The following is a 12,885-nucleotide window of genomic DNA, read 5'->3' as shown; positions in this document are numbered from 1 at the left end:
CTATTATATGTACTTCATTACACTGTACCAGGTCCTTTACATTTTCAAAGAGCAATAGATTGAGGACACAAACACAGTAAACAAATAAGTGGAGTTCAGTATGTCCTGAAACTTGTCCATAAAGAATGATCATGCTAACAGAATAAATTGCAGAAAATAGCTGAGACTAGAATTTGTGAGGCTATATAATGTCAAAGTATAAAATATAAATGTTATTTCCAGTGTCCTGCATTTTGACCAGCAAGGAAACTAATAATTTATTATTATAAATTGCAAATGTCAAAGGAGAAGGAGCAAGGCAGGGAAGCAGAGGTTAGAACAGCAGGGACTATGTAACATTTTCTAGAAGAAATGATGGAAGATTTTCAAAGGATAATCATGAAATGGAAAAGGTACTTTTAAAGGTGATATGAAGTCCAGAAACCATAAAAATGATCAATTCACATCATAAATAAATGGCCATTTCACAAGACACAATTCACAATAAGCAAAGGCAAAAGGACTAAGTGGAAAAATTATATGTTTAACTACGGTAATTTGTGTCGAATGAATAATTGTCCCCCATAACAAGTATGCACTTACTCTTATTTTTCACACTGTAGTAAACTTTTAAAACAGATTTAAAAATATATTTCATTTTACTTTTTAAAGATTTTATTTATTTTTAGAGAGAGGGGAAAGGAAGGAGAAAGAAGGAAACATTAATGTGTAGTTGTCTCTCGCACGCCCCCTACTGGGGGCCTGGCCCACAACCCAGGCATGTGCCCTGACTGGGAATCGAATGGGTAGCCTTTGGTTTGTAGGCCAGCACACCAGCCAGGGTCATATATTACAACCCTTTTAATTTGAAAGGAGTTCAAATTAAAGGAGTACTCACAAGGAGTAGTCCTTATGATTCATGCAGCAGTGCCATGAACTACTGCATCTCCTGCAAGGGCAGCTTGGTTTGCAGTATGACATGCAATCCTGCAGCAGCTCTGCACCCATGGTGCTCAGTTCACTGTCATGAAATTGTCTTGGCATCGGCATGGAGGACAAAGGTGAGATGTCACCTGTATGCACACAGTCAGGGATGGAGAAGGTTCTGGTGTCCATCCATCTTCCATGGCTTCTTCATGTCCACCTTGGTGGCAGAGTCATCAACACTGTGGAGGGACAGGTGGTGGGTGGGTGCTGAAGCCCCATCCAATGTGGTTCTTTCCAGAAAGTTAATGGTGGACACTGGGTACATGATTGGGAAGACCTGCCTGAATAGAGAGTACAGCTTCTCCGTGGTCACTTTGCTCTCATTGGGCAGGATCACCAGGCAGCAGGCCTCCCCAGGCCCCAGTGCACTCTCCAACATGGAGTCTGTGGGAAGGCCTCTAGAACTTTCCACGCACAGACTCTGGTTGGGGGAGGTACCAGGGTCCAGTACTATCTTCAGGACCACCAGGTACAAGATGGCCCCCTGTGCATAAAATATGGTGTGATGGCAGGAATGGGAAAGGACCCTGAGGATGGCATCCTCCCTGTCACTCCAGGCCAGCTGGACTTTGTAGGCAGACAAACTAATGACCTCCACTGTGCTCCTGGGTCAGGTAACTGGGGAGCTGATGGGCTCTCTTTGCATTATTTATGAAGTGCAGGATCTCTGTCCTACCAGATGGGTTTAGGAATCCTCATATGGATGATAACTGACCTAAATACTTCACCTCCTTCTCAAGGTCATTGCTCAGCAGTCTGTCAGACTCCACTCACTCGGGCAGGGACATCACCGCAATGTGCCAAGGGCAAGGCTCTGTCACCTTCTTGTGCACTTATCTCTGCTCTTTTCAGCTTTGGAAAAGACTTGCTTAAATGTCTACCCATCTCCAGGTTTCTTGCCCTTCTTGCCCTCCTCCTCCATGTCTCTGTAAGAGTCTCTTCTTCTCCAGGAACCCTGTGACCCCTACATGCTCCCCCCTGCCCCGTGACCTCTGCAGGCATGGTCTTGCACTGCTCATCTACCACTCTGCACTGTCTCTACCCACAGCTCCCAGGGCTTATTCCTGTAACATTAGTTTCACTGCACACAGGGCTGCCAACATAAAGGCTGTATTTCCCAGACCCCAGAGCTTCTGGATAGGGTCTTTTAAATTTAATTTTTAATTCATTTTAGAGAGAAGAAGGAAGATGGAGGATATGAGGAGAGAGAGAGAGATACATAGGTTTGTTGTTCCATTATTTATGCATTCATTGGTTGCTTCTTGTAAGTGCCTGGACTGGGAATCAAACTGGGGACCTTATACTTTGTGGGCTGATGCCCAATCAACTGAGCTACACCAGTCAGGGAAAAATTATATGTAGTTTTCAGGAGTACGGTTGTATAATACATCATCTGTATATTGTATTATGTCTTCACTAGCCCAAGTCAAGTCTCTTTCCTTCACCCTTTATGCCCCCATACCCTGATGTTATGAAAACAATGTGGGTAGACTCCTTTGGACCTCTCCATTCATCTTGGTGTCTGGACATAGTAACAATCACAGAAGTCACCTTGGGCCCATAATTACAAGCCATATGGGGATACATGGACTCAGTACTTAGTAGAACCATGAGAGAAAAAAATATTTCTACCACATTTAATCTACTATATTTTGGGCTTTTTTTGATACAGTAATGTAAAATATCCCCTAATAAAACATTAGTTCATAACATGATAATTCCCAGTTATATAAACACCTACAATAAAAAAACACACACATAAGAGTAACTATGCAATGGAAAAAGTAGCAAAGGAAACAGTTCCTAGGAAAAGAAATAAAAATAGATGTTAAACATAGAAAGAGTTGCTAAGTCTCTCATATAAGAAAAATTGAAAACAGAGATTCTTTTGAAAGGGCATTTTCAACTATCAGACTGAAAATATCTGAAAGGTGTGGTGAAGTGCTATGTCCATGACAGAAGGGGAAAATGCATTTTGATGTATTATTGACTGGAGTACAAAAGTATCATGTTAACAAACACACATAGTCTTTGACCTAGCAAAGTCACAACTAAAAATTCATCATAGATATACATGCACAAATGTGAAATGGCATAACTAAAAGATAATTTATCAGCATTGCTCATATTTATAAAAGTATCAGAAGTGACCTTCCCTGGCTGGTGTAGCTCAGTGGATTGAGCGCAGGCTGCAAATCAAACAGTTGCCAGTTCGATTCCCAGTCAGGGCACATGCCTGGGCTGCAGGCCAGGTCCCCATTGAGGGACACATGAGAGTGAACCACACATTAATGTTTCTCTCCCTCTTTCTCCCTCCCTTCTCCCATCTCTAAAAATAAATAAATAAAATATTTTTTCTTTTTTAAAAAAATTATTTAATTATTGTTCAAGTACAGTTCTGTTTTTTACTCCCATCCCAGCCCACCCCTCCCCCCAGTGCTCCCCACCTCCCTCCCATTAAATAAAATATATTTTTAAAAAGTGACCTAAATATTCACTGATAAGAGATTGGTTAAACACATTATGGTATGTCTAGACAATGAAATGTTATACTGTCCTAAGAAATACTGAAAGAATTCCTAATGCACTGATAGGGAAATATCTTCAAGATAAATTTTGGTCTTTTATTTTTGGTTTATTTTTTTTTAGTTAGCAAAAGAAATGGGCTTCTTGCCCTTCTTGCCCTCCTCCTCCATGTTCCTGTAAAAGGCATGATCCCCATGGCCCAGCCCTCTCTGGGAACCTCGTGACCACAATGTGCTCCCCCTTGCCCTGCAACATCTATAGCCGTATTCCTGTGCTGCTCACCCACCACCCTGCACCATTTTATTGTAAACTATTGGAGTAACACTGATGAATAAAATTATATAGTTTTCAGGTGTACAATTCTATAATACATCATCTGTATGTTGAATTGTGTGTTCATCATCCAAGTCTCCTTCTGTCACCATTTGTCCCCAGGTACCCTCTTTTACCTCCCACCAACCTGCTTTCTCTCTGGTAATTACCCTATGGTTGTCTGTGTCTGAGTTTTTTTCTTTAGTCCCTTAAGCTTTTTTATCCAGCTCCCCAAACACCCTTCCCAGTGACAACTGCCAGTCTGTTTTTCGTATCTATGAAATTGTTTCTACCTTCTTTATTTATTCAATTCCATCTGGTAGTGAGATCATATGATATTTGTCTTCCTCTGACTGGCTTATTTCACTTACCATAATACTCTCCAGGTCCATCCGTGCTGTCAGAAAAGATGAGACTTCCTTATTTTTATGGCTGAGTAGTATTCCATTGTGTAAATACATCACCACATTTTTATCCACTCATCTACTGAAGGGCACTTGGTTCTTCTTTGAATGTTTGGTAAAATTCACCTGTGACACCAGGTCCAGGAATTGTTTGTTGGTAATCTGTCCACTCAAATTTTCTGATTCTTTCTAATTCGGTTTTAAAATATTGTATGGTTCTAGGAACTTATCCATTTCATCCAGATCGTTCAATTTGTCGGCATACAGTTTTTTTTGTAATGTTTTCTCACAATCCTTTGTATTTTTTTGGTGTCAGTTGTTACTTCTTCACTTTCATTTCTGATTTGATTTATCTGGGTCCTCTTTTTTTTCTTGATGAATTCTTTAATCTTTCAAGGAACCAGCTCTTGGTTTCATTGATCTTTAGTATATTTGTTTTAGATTCTATTTGTTTATTTCTACTCTGATCTTTATTATGTCCTCTCTTCTACTCACTTTGGGCTTGTTTTTTTGTTGTTGTTGTTTTTTTTCAGGTTCCTTTAAGTATAAAGTTAGATTAGTTAAGATTTTCCTTGTTTCTTGAGGTAGGCCTATAATGCTGTGAATTTCCCTCACAGGAGTTCTTTCACTGTGTCCCGTAAGTTTCGGGTTATTTTGTTCTCATTTTTATTTGTTTTGAAGTTATGTTTTGATTTCTTCCTTGATCTCATTGTTAATCCATTCATTATTTAGTAACATGTAATGTAGCCTCCATGTTTTTGTGTGTTTTTTCAGGTTTTTTCCTGTGATTGATTTCTACTTGCATACCATTATGTTCAGAGAAGACCCCTGATATGATTTCAAAATTCTTAAATTTACTGAGACTTGTTTTGCATCCTAACTTGTGATTTATCCTAGGAAATGTTCCACATGCATTTAAAAAGAAGGTATATCCTACTGCTTTGGGATGAAATGCTCTGAAGATATCAATTAAATCCACCTGATCTACAGTGTCATTTAATATCACTGTATCCTTGCTGATTTTCTATGTGGATGAACTATCCATTGATGTCAATGGGATGTTAAAATCTCTCCCTATGACTGTATTACTGTCAATCTGTCCCTTTATGTCCATTAGGATGTGCTTTACATATTTAGATGTTCCTACATTGGGTGCATAGATGTTTACAATGGTTATATTCTCTTTTAGGATTGATCCCTTTATTATTATGTAGTATCTTTCTTTGTCTTTTACAATAGCTTTTGTTTTAAAGTGTATTTTAACTGATATAAGTTTTGCTACATAGCCTTGATTTTTTCATTTCCAATTGCATAAAATCTTTCTCCATCCTCTTACTTTTAGTCTGTGTGTATCTTTCAATCTGAGGTAGGTCTCAGCAAAGAGCATATTTACGGGTATATATGTGTCTTGTTTTCTTATCCATTCAGATAACCTATGTCTTTTCACTGGAGCACTATGCCATTTACATTTAAAGTGATTTTTAGCCCTGGCTGGTGGGGCTCAGTGGATTGAGCATGGGCCTGAGAACTAAAGAAAGGGTCATTGGTTCGATTCCCACTCAGGGCACATCCCTGAGTTTCAGGCCAGGTCCCCAGCAGGGGGTGTGCAAGGGGCAACCACACATTGATGTTTCTCTCCCTCTCTCCTCCCCTTCCCCTCTCTCTAAAAATGAATAAAATCTTAAAAAATAAAGTGATTTTTAACAAGTATGTATTTACTGCCATTTTATTCTTTAAAACCATGTTCTTCTTCTTTCTTCTCCTCTCCTCCTCCTCTATCTTCTTCTTCAAAAAGGCCCTTCTTCTTCAACAAGGTACTTTAATACTGCTTTGGTGGTAACAATTCCCTTTAGCTTTTTCTTGTCTGGGAAGCTTTTTATTTGTCCTTCAATTTTAAATGATAGCCTTGTTGGAGCATGGGCCTGCGAACCAGACAATCGCGGTTCGATTCCCAGTCAGGGCACATACCTGGGTTCCAGACCAGTTCCCTGCAGGCCAATTCCCAGCAGGGGACGCATGAAAGGCAACCATACATTGATGTTCTCTCCCTCTCTCCTTCCCTTCCCTTCTAAAGATAAATAAATTTTAAAAAAATTAAAAAAAATAAATGATAGCCTTGTTGGGTAAAGTAGTCTTGGTTATATCTCCTGGCTTTGCATCATTTTGAATATTTCATGCCAATCTCTTCTGTCCTGAAATGTTTCTGTTGAGAAATCAGCTGACAGTCTTATAGGATCTCCTTTGTAGGTAACTAAATGTCTTTTCTTGTTGATTTTAAGATTCTGCCTTTGTCTTTAACCTGTGCCATTTTAATTATGATGTATCTTCATGTGGGCCTCTTTGTTTCCTGTTTGTGACTGTTTCCTGGACTCTTAAGTCATTTTCCTTTACCTGATTAGGTGAGTTTTCAGCCATTATTTCTTCAAATAGGTTCTTCATCCCTTGCTCTCTCTCTCCCCCTTCTGGTACCTCTATGATGCGGGTGTTGTGCACTCCATGTTGTGCCAAAGGTCCCATAAACTATCTTCATTTTTTAAACATTCTTCTTTTGCTGCTTTGATCATTTTTCTGCTACCTTGTCTTCCAGATTGCTGATTCAATCTTCTGCTACATATATCTACCATTTGTCCCTTCTATTGTATGGTTCATTTCAGATTTTGTATTGTTCTTGTCTGACTGATTCTTTCTATGGTTTCTATGTCCTTTCTCATGCTGCTTAAGTTCTCACTATGTTCCATGAGTATCCTTATAACCATGTTTTGAACTGTGTATCTGCTAAATTTCTTGCCTTCATTTCATTTAGTTCATTTTATGGATATTACTCCTGTTTTTTTTTTTTGTTTGGCTCATGTTTCTTTGTATCCCTTTTTAGACTGCCTCTTTGTGTTTGTTTCTATGTATTAGGTAGCTCATCTATATATCTCCGTCTCTGAAGGTTGGCTTTATGTAGGTGTCCTGTGAGACCCATTGGTACAATCTCCTTGATCACCTGGGCTGGGTGCTCCAAGAATGACCCTTCTGTGGGTTATAGGAGCCCTCTTCTTGTAATTGAGTTTTAATTACTGTAGGTCCATTTATGTGTGGGGTAGATCCTCATGCTGGCTGACTGTGAGGATTGACCTACCACAATGTACAAGCTGCTCTGCCGGTGCTGAACACATGAATGAATTTCACCTCAACAGGGTCTGGTGACTGCTGAGATCTCCCTTTGGATGTGCACTTGTGAAGCTCATTAGATCCTGCTCTTAAGTTGCCTGAATCTGGTCACTAGGTATGTCTGTTCTTGGGCCCCTTGGGAGGAACTGTGGTCCAGGTATATGTCAGAAGCTGCCTGTGACTGGCCCTGGATAACATGTTTGGAGTGACAAAGTGATTCACCATTTGTGGCTTTCTCTGCTGGGCCTTGGTATGTGTGGAAAGAATCAAGTGTAAACCAAGGGTAGCATCCCCCAGCACCAAGCGTGGGAACTAGTCAGCAAAGGGCCCAAAACACCCTGAGATCTGGCTCCACTTGCCTCTTCTTGACAGCTGCCTATTAGACTCAGTTACTAAAAGAGCCTCTGATCGCACTTGAAATGCATGAGGTAGGTTCTCAGTGAGTCACCAGGTAGAGGCAAGTAGTTTTCACCTGACTGATACAGGTTCAGAAACAGTGGCATTCCTCGGTCCGAGTTCACTGAACAAAAGTCCTGGGGTATAACAAATCTCATTTCCCCTGCCAGGTACATTCAGACTTTTGTGGTGGGATGAGGTCCCATAGAGTCATCAAGGCTGAGACCAGCAGAGCTTATCAGGTCCAAACAGAGCAAGCTTTGGCCCTCTGAAAGGATGGCTCTGCACATACCAATTGGAATGTAAGAGAAAAACGGCCCCTGCCCTAGAGTCATACAACTCAGTCTGTCCCAGATTCTTTCAGGGATCAAACTCAACAGAGTGGGGTCCCTGTTGATCACAAGGGTAAGGCAGCCAGAAGCCTGTGCAGTGGGGCTAGCAGATCTCCTGTGAGAGGGAAGCACCAGTCAGGTTCACAGGAAAGTGGGAGAAATGGCACCTATCCCAAAGCTACACAACTCAGTCACTGATACCCCCTTAGTCTGTCCAGACATCTACATCCTGGCCCAGGCAGCTAACAGGGCCCAAGCTCCATGAGGGGCAACAGGGAGTCCACAGGGTGGGGGTTGTTGTATTCCCTCAGACTGATGCCATAAGAGGGGATATCTGCACCCAGGAAAGATGGCATTTTGGATTTGGAAGAGGGACTCAACACAGGGATTCTGGCAGCCTGTCCCTTCAGCTGTCTCCCAAGAGCCACAAATGCTGGTCTATCCTCACATGACCCTAATCCACTTTGTCTTCCCCCTGCTAGAGCCCAGAGTGAGTGGCTACAAATGAGATTTTGTGTGCTGGCCCTTTAAGGACACACCTGTGTAGCTAGCAGTCTCTCCATGGTAGACAGAATCCCTATTGCTTTCACAGGCAGATGTTATGTGAGCATTTCTTCTTGGCTCTGGTGTTCTGGGCTTGGGACCCTGAATGGGTTGAGATACATCACTCCTCAGGGGAACTTTTACAGGTAAGATATCCCTTCCAAATCTTAGCACACAACCCTTTATGTGTCTCCGTTCTTTCTACGAACCTCCAGGTGCTTTTTTTCTGTAAATCTGTGATTATAAGACTTCTCTTCAGCTACACTTCCATTGTTTTTTCAGACTGATTGTTCTGTATTTTGGTTTGTAATTCCACTTTCATCTTGGTAGATGGTAAGCATACATTCCACCTACTCCATTGCCATCTTGGATGTCCTTCCAAGATATATTTTTAATAAAAGAAAGTACAGGACAAACTATAGAAATGATCCTTGAAAGTATAGTCTTATAACAAGTGTTACAGACCTTGTGGAGAAAAACTGATGAGAATGTAAACTGGCCCAGACCCTATGGAAAACAGTATGGAGGTTCTTCAGAAAATTAAAAATAGAGCTTCTATATGGCCCAGCATTCCCTCTTCTGTATCTATACCCCCAAAATCTCAAAAACATTTATTCACAAAGATATATGCAGCCCTATGTTCATTGTAGCATTATTCATGGGGGCCAAGACATAAAACACCTGAAGTATTCTTCAATAGATGATTAGATGAAGAAGATGTGTTATGCCCTGGCTGGTATAGCTCAGTAGATTGAGCATGGGTTTGTGAAGCAAAGGGTCACTGGTCTGATTCCCAGTCAGGGCACATGCCTGGGTTGTAGGCCAGGTCCCCAGTAAGTGACACATGAAAGGCAACCACACACTGATGTTTCTCTCCCACTCTTTCTCCTTCCTATCCACTCTCTCTGAAAATAAATAAAATATTTTAAAGAAAGAAGACATGTTATATATATATATATATATATATATATATATATATATATATATACCATGGAGTACTACTCAGCCATAAAAGAAAATGAAATACTGCCATTTGTGACAACATGGATGGATCTTGAGAATATTGTGCTAAGTGAAGTAAGTCAGTCAGAAAAAAGAACCATATGATTTCCCTTATATATGGGATATAAAACTAAAAACAATAAATGAACAAACAAAAACTCACAAGCACACTGAACCATGTGGTAGAAGGACAGGGGTAGGTAGTAAAGGGGGTCAAATATATGGTGACAGATGATGATCTGAATTTGGGTAGTGGGCACACAATGTGATATACAGGCCATGTATCATAGAATTGTACACTTGAAATATATATAATCTTATTAACCAATGTCACCCCAATAAATTAAATTTTAGAAAACCTTAAAACAACAGGACCATGTATCCAACAATAGAGTTTAGCATCCATGTAAAATTAGAGACGTACAGGGCTGGGCAAAAATAGTTTTACGGTTGTATATACATGACATAGAGTTTATTCCTGTATTATTACTTATTGTGTAATTAATGTATTTCACATAAAAAGCAACTCTAGTTAGATTTTATTACATAGTTAGACCACTTTTATGTTTGTGAAAGGACAGAGAAGAAACTGCTAACCTTGTTCACCTCTGGGAAAGGAAACTAGGTGATTGGCTGATAGGAGTGGAAGGGGCCATAGCACCCCTTTATAACTTTTACATTTTAAATCATGTCATTATATTATTTATTCAAAACTAAAAATAAAAACCACAGAATCAATTTAATTGTATTAAAATATTTTCTACCATCAGAAAGGTTAACTGTTTTTGTCATAATTACTAGTATAATATGCATCAAAAGAAAAATGAGAATACATGATATTCTTAATACATTGCTTTAAAAAGGTTAAATGAAAAAATACACTTTATAAGTTTCTAGACACAAATGACTTTTCCATTGAGTAAATACATGAAAATACATGTCATCTATTTGTCCTTTGAGCTTGTTCATGCTTATGTTACAATGTTGGAATGTAGCCTTATTTTCTCAGGATTTAGAATTAAAATCATGTCTACATGTACTAACCTTTAGTGTAAATAAATATTATGTGTTAAAGGTTAGATTTAGCCTATCATATTTATAAATAATCAATAAGGTGCCATGAAAAATACTTAAGATTTGAGATATTCATACAAAAAATAACATAACTTTGTCTTGAGGTCAACTAGCAAGTTCTCCAAATTATACATATGAATTTTTGTATGTCTAATGCCTGGAAAATATACAATACCAACAGAATTATTATAATTCTTCAATGAATACATACTCCCAATATAATAAGGCAGAATTATTATCTTGGAGTTATATAATGGTATTAACCAATGTTATCCCAATATATAATTTTAAAAAGATCTTTCTCCATTTAAATGTTATCACAGGTCAAGATCAATAAAGAAAACTATCATAAGTGATGCGAATTCTGAGAGTATTTCCTAGAAATGTATGTTATGACAATTGTGGTGATAGTGGTTTGAGAACTACAGGTTTTAAGTAAATAGTAGGAATTAAGTTAAATATCATCATCTCAGTATTCCTTTTTTGGACTCCTCCAAAAAAAGATAAAGACACCCCATCAATATCTATGATAAAATCACTACCAATGTTTTAAATATGAAGATCATATTATGATTTTAAAGTACTTTTATACTTTATTTTTTATTTTATGCTAAATTCCCTTTATCACATCACTCTAGTAAGAAGTATTAACAAAGACATACTGGAAACTCCTGAAAAATATTCAGCAAGCCTATATGCATTTATATAGAGACTCTGATATTACTACTCCATCATTTTTATCAGTAAGACACACTCCACATCAGTTATTCTTTCTTGCACATTTCTTCAAACTCTTGTGGACAGAAACTCTTGTGGACAGAAATTACCATGGAGGTGGCAATGAAGCATCCAAGGCATTGAGGCTTTCAAAAGCACCTCAGTGTTTGAAACACACACAGTTCCATCCCACCTGTCTTCTCAATAAGACCAGAGGGGAGAGGGAAAGGAACTTAAGGGGAAAAAGGGGGAGGGATTTTTAGGAACAAGTATGAAAGACACAGAGATGAGGACTGGGGGGGGGGAATGGGAGGGAGGCGGGAGACCGGGCGGGGGGGTGGGGGTGGGATGGGAGAAATAGATAAAAAAAATGTACTTGAAAAGTAACTAAATAAAATTTAATATTAAAAAAAAACATAAAAAATAAAAATAAAGCAGTATGAAATTAAAAAAATAATAATAGCAATTTGACTATACCATTTCTTCTATTAGGAAAATATAATTTACTTTTAACATGCTTTTCACACAAAGAAGCATTAACAGTTTTCTTAAAAGTTTAAATCAGGAAGAATAAATACCAACACATTGTACAATGATGTTTAAAATGAACATGGGCATTTTTCAAAAATGATATTTATCAGGTGGTCCTTTTTAATACTAAAGCAATACTGAAGTGGTCTCTTATTTCTATGCCTGTATTTCCTATTTTGTCCATCTGTCTCTCTCCTTTATTCTTCCTCGGCCTGCTTTCATTTTACACAGAATGTTGTTCTTCTGATTGACAGTCCTGACCCCGGGGCCAACCTACTCCTAAATTCTTCAAAGTCATTTTCAATGGCTTACTTAACCACAGGTTTGGTCATATTACTCTTGGATGTTTAGTGAGTTCCCAGTTATTTACTGAGTAAAGGTAACAATCGCACTTTCAAATCTGCAAGGGGATGAAAAGATTTTCCTAGATCAGTCTGCCTCATCGTACAGAAAACCGAGACGCGGCTATTTACAAAATTCCTTAGAGCAACTAAATGACTGGTGTCAAGAGCCTGTGTCCCAGCATCTTGACATTGGTTCAAGACTTTGAAATTGCAGACTTCACCCTAAAGCATATCCTCCCACATCTCCCTTCATGAACCTCATGCATGTTTTGATGGAATTATTTACTATTCCCTATACATACTCCATGCTTACCTGCCTAGCACTCATTTTTTTTTCTGCTTAGAAATATCTTGTTTAGTTCCTTTTGTTTAAAAAACAATCCTCTCCAATTATAAAGGCCCAGGTCACATATCGCCTTCTCCATTAAAGTATTCAAGATCCCCCCCAATGGTAAGTGGTTATTTTATTCAAACTTCTCATTACTCTCAACCAAAAGATATGATGCTTTCTGGTGACTATACGACACACTTCCCCCCACCCAAATTTGGGAGGACTAATCATTGTTAATGCTGCTGTTGAGT

At 38.8% G+C, this 12,885-nt stretch overlaps 2 pseudogenes; both read right to left on the bottom strand.

Moving 5' to 3' along the window:
- Positions 1-889: 889 nt before the first annotated feature.
- On the bottom strand, positions 890-1,888 carry LOC119035622 (cerebral cavernous malformations protein 2 homolog; annotated as a pseudogene).
- Positions 1,889-8,989: 7,101 nt separating this feature from the next.
- LOC119035646 (uncharacterized) lies at positions 8,990-9,082 on the bottom strand (annotated as a pseudogene).
- Between the last annotated feature and the right edge of the window lie 3,803 nt (positions 9,083-12,885).

This window comes from Artibeus jamaicensis, unplaced genomic scaffold (genome assembly GCF_021234435.1).
Source record: "Artibeus jamaicensis isolate MK-2021 breed Jamaican fruit bat unplaced genomic scaffold, CSHL_Jam_final scaffold_1283, whole genome shotgun sequence".
NCBI lineage: Eukaryota > Metazoa > Chordata > Mammalia > Chiroptera > Phyllostomidae > Artibeus > Artibeus jamaicensis.
Note: the sequence above shows the minus strand (reverse complement) of the source record. Positions and strands in the feature narration are given on the sequence as shown.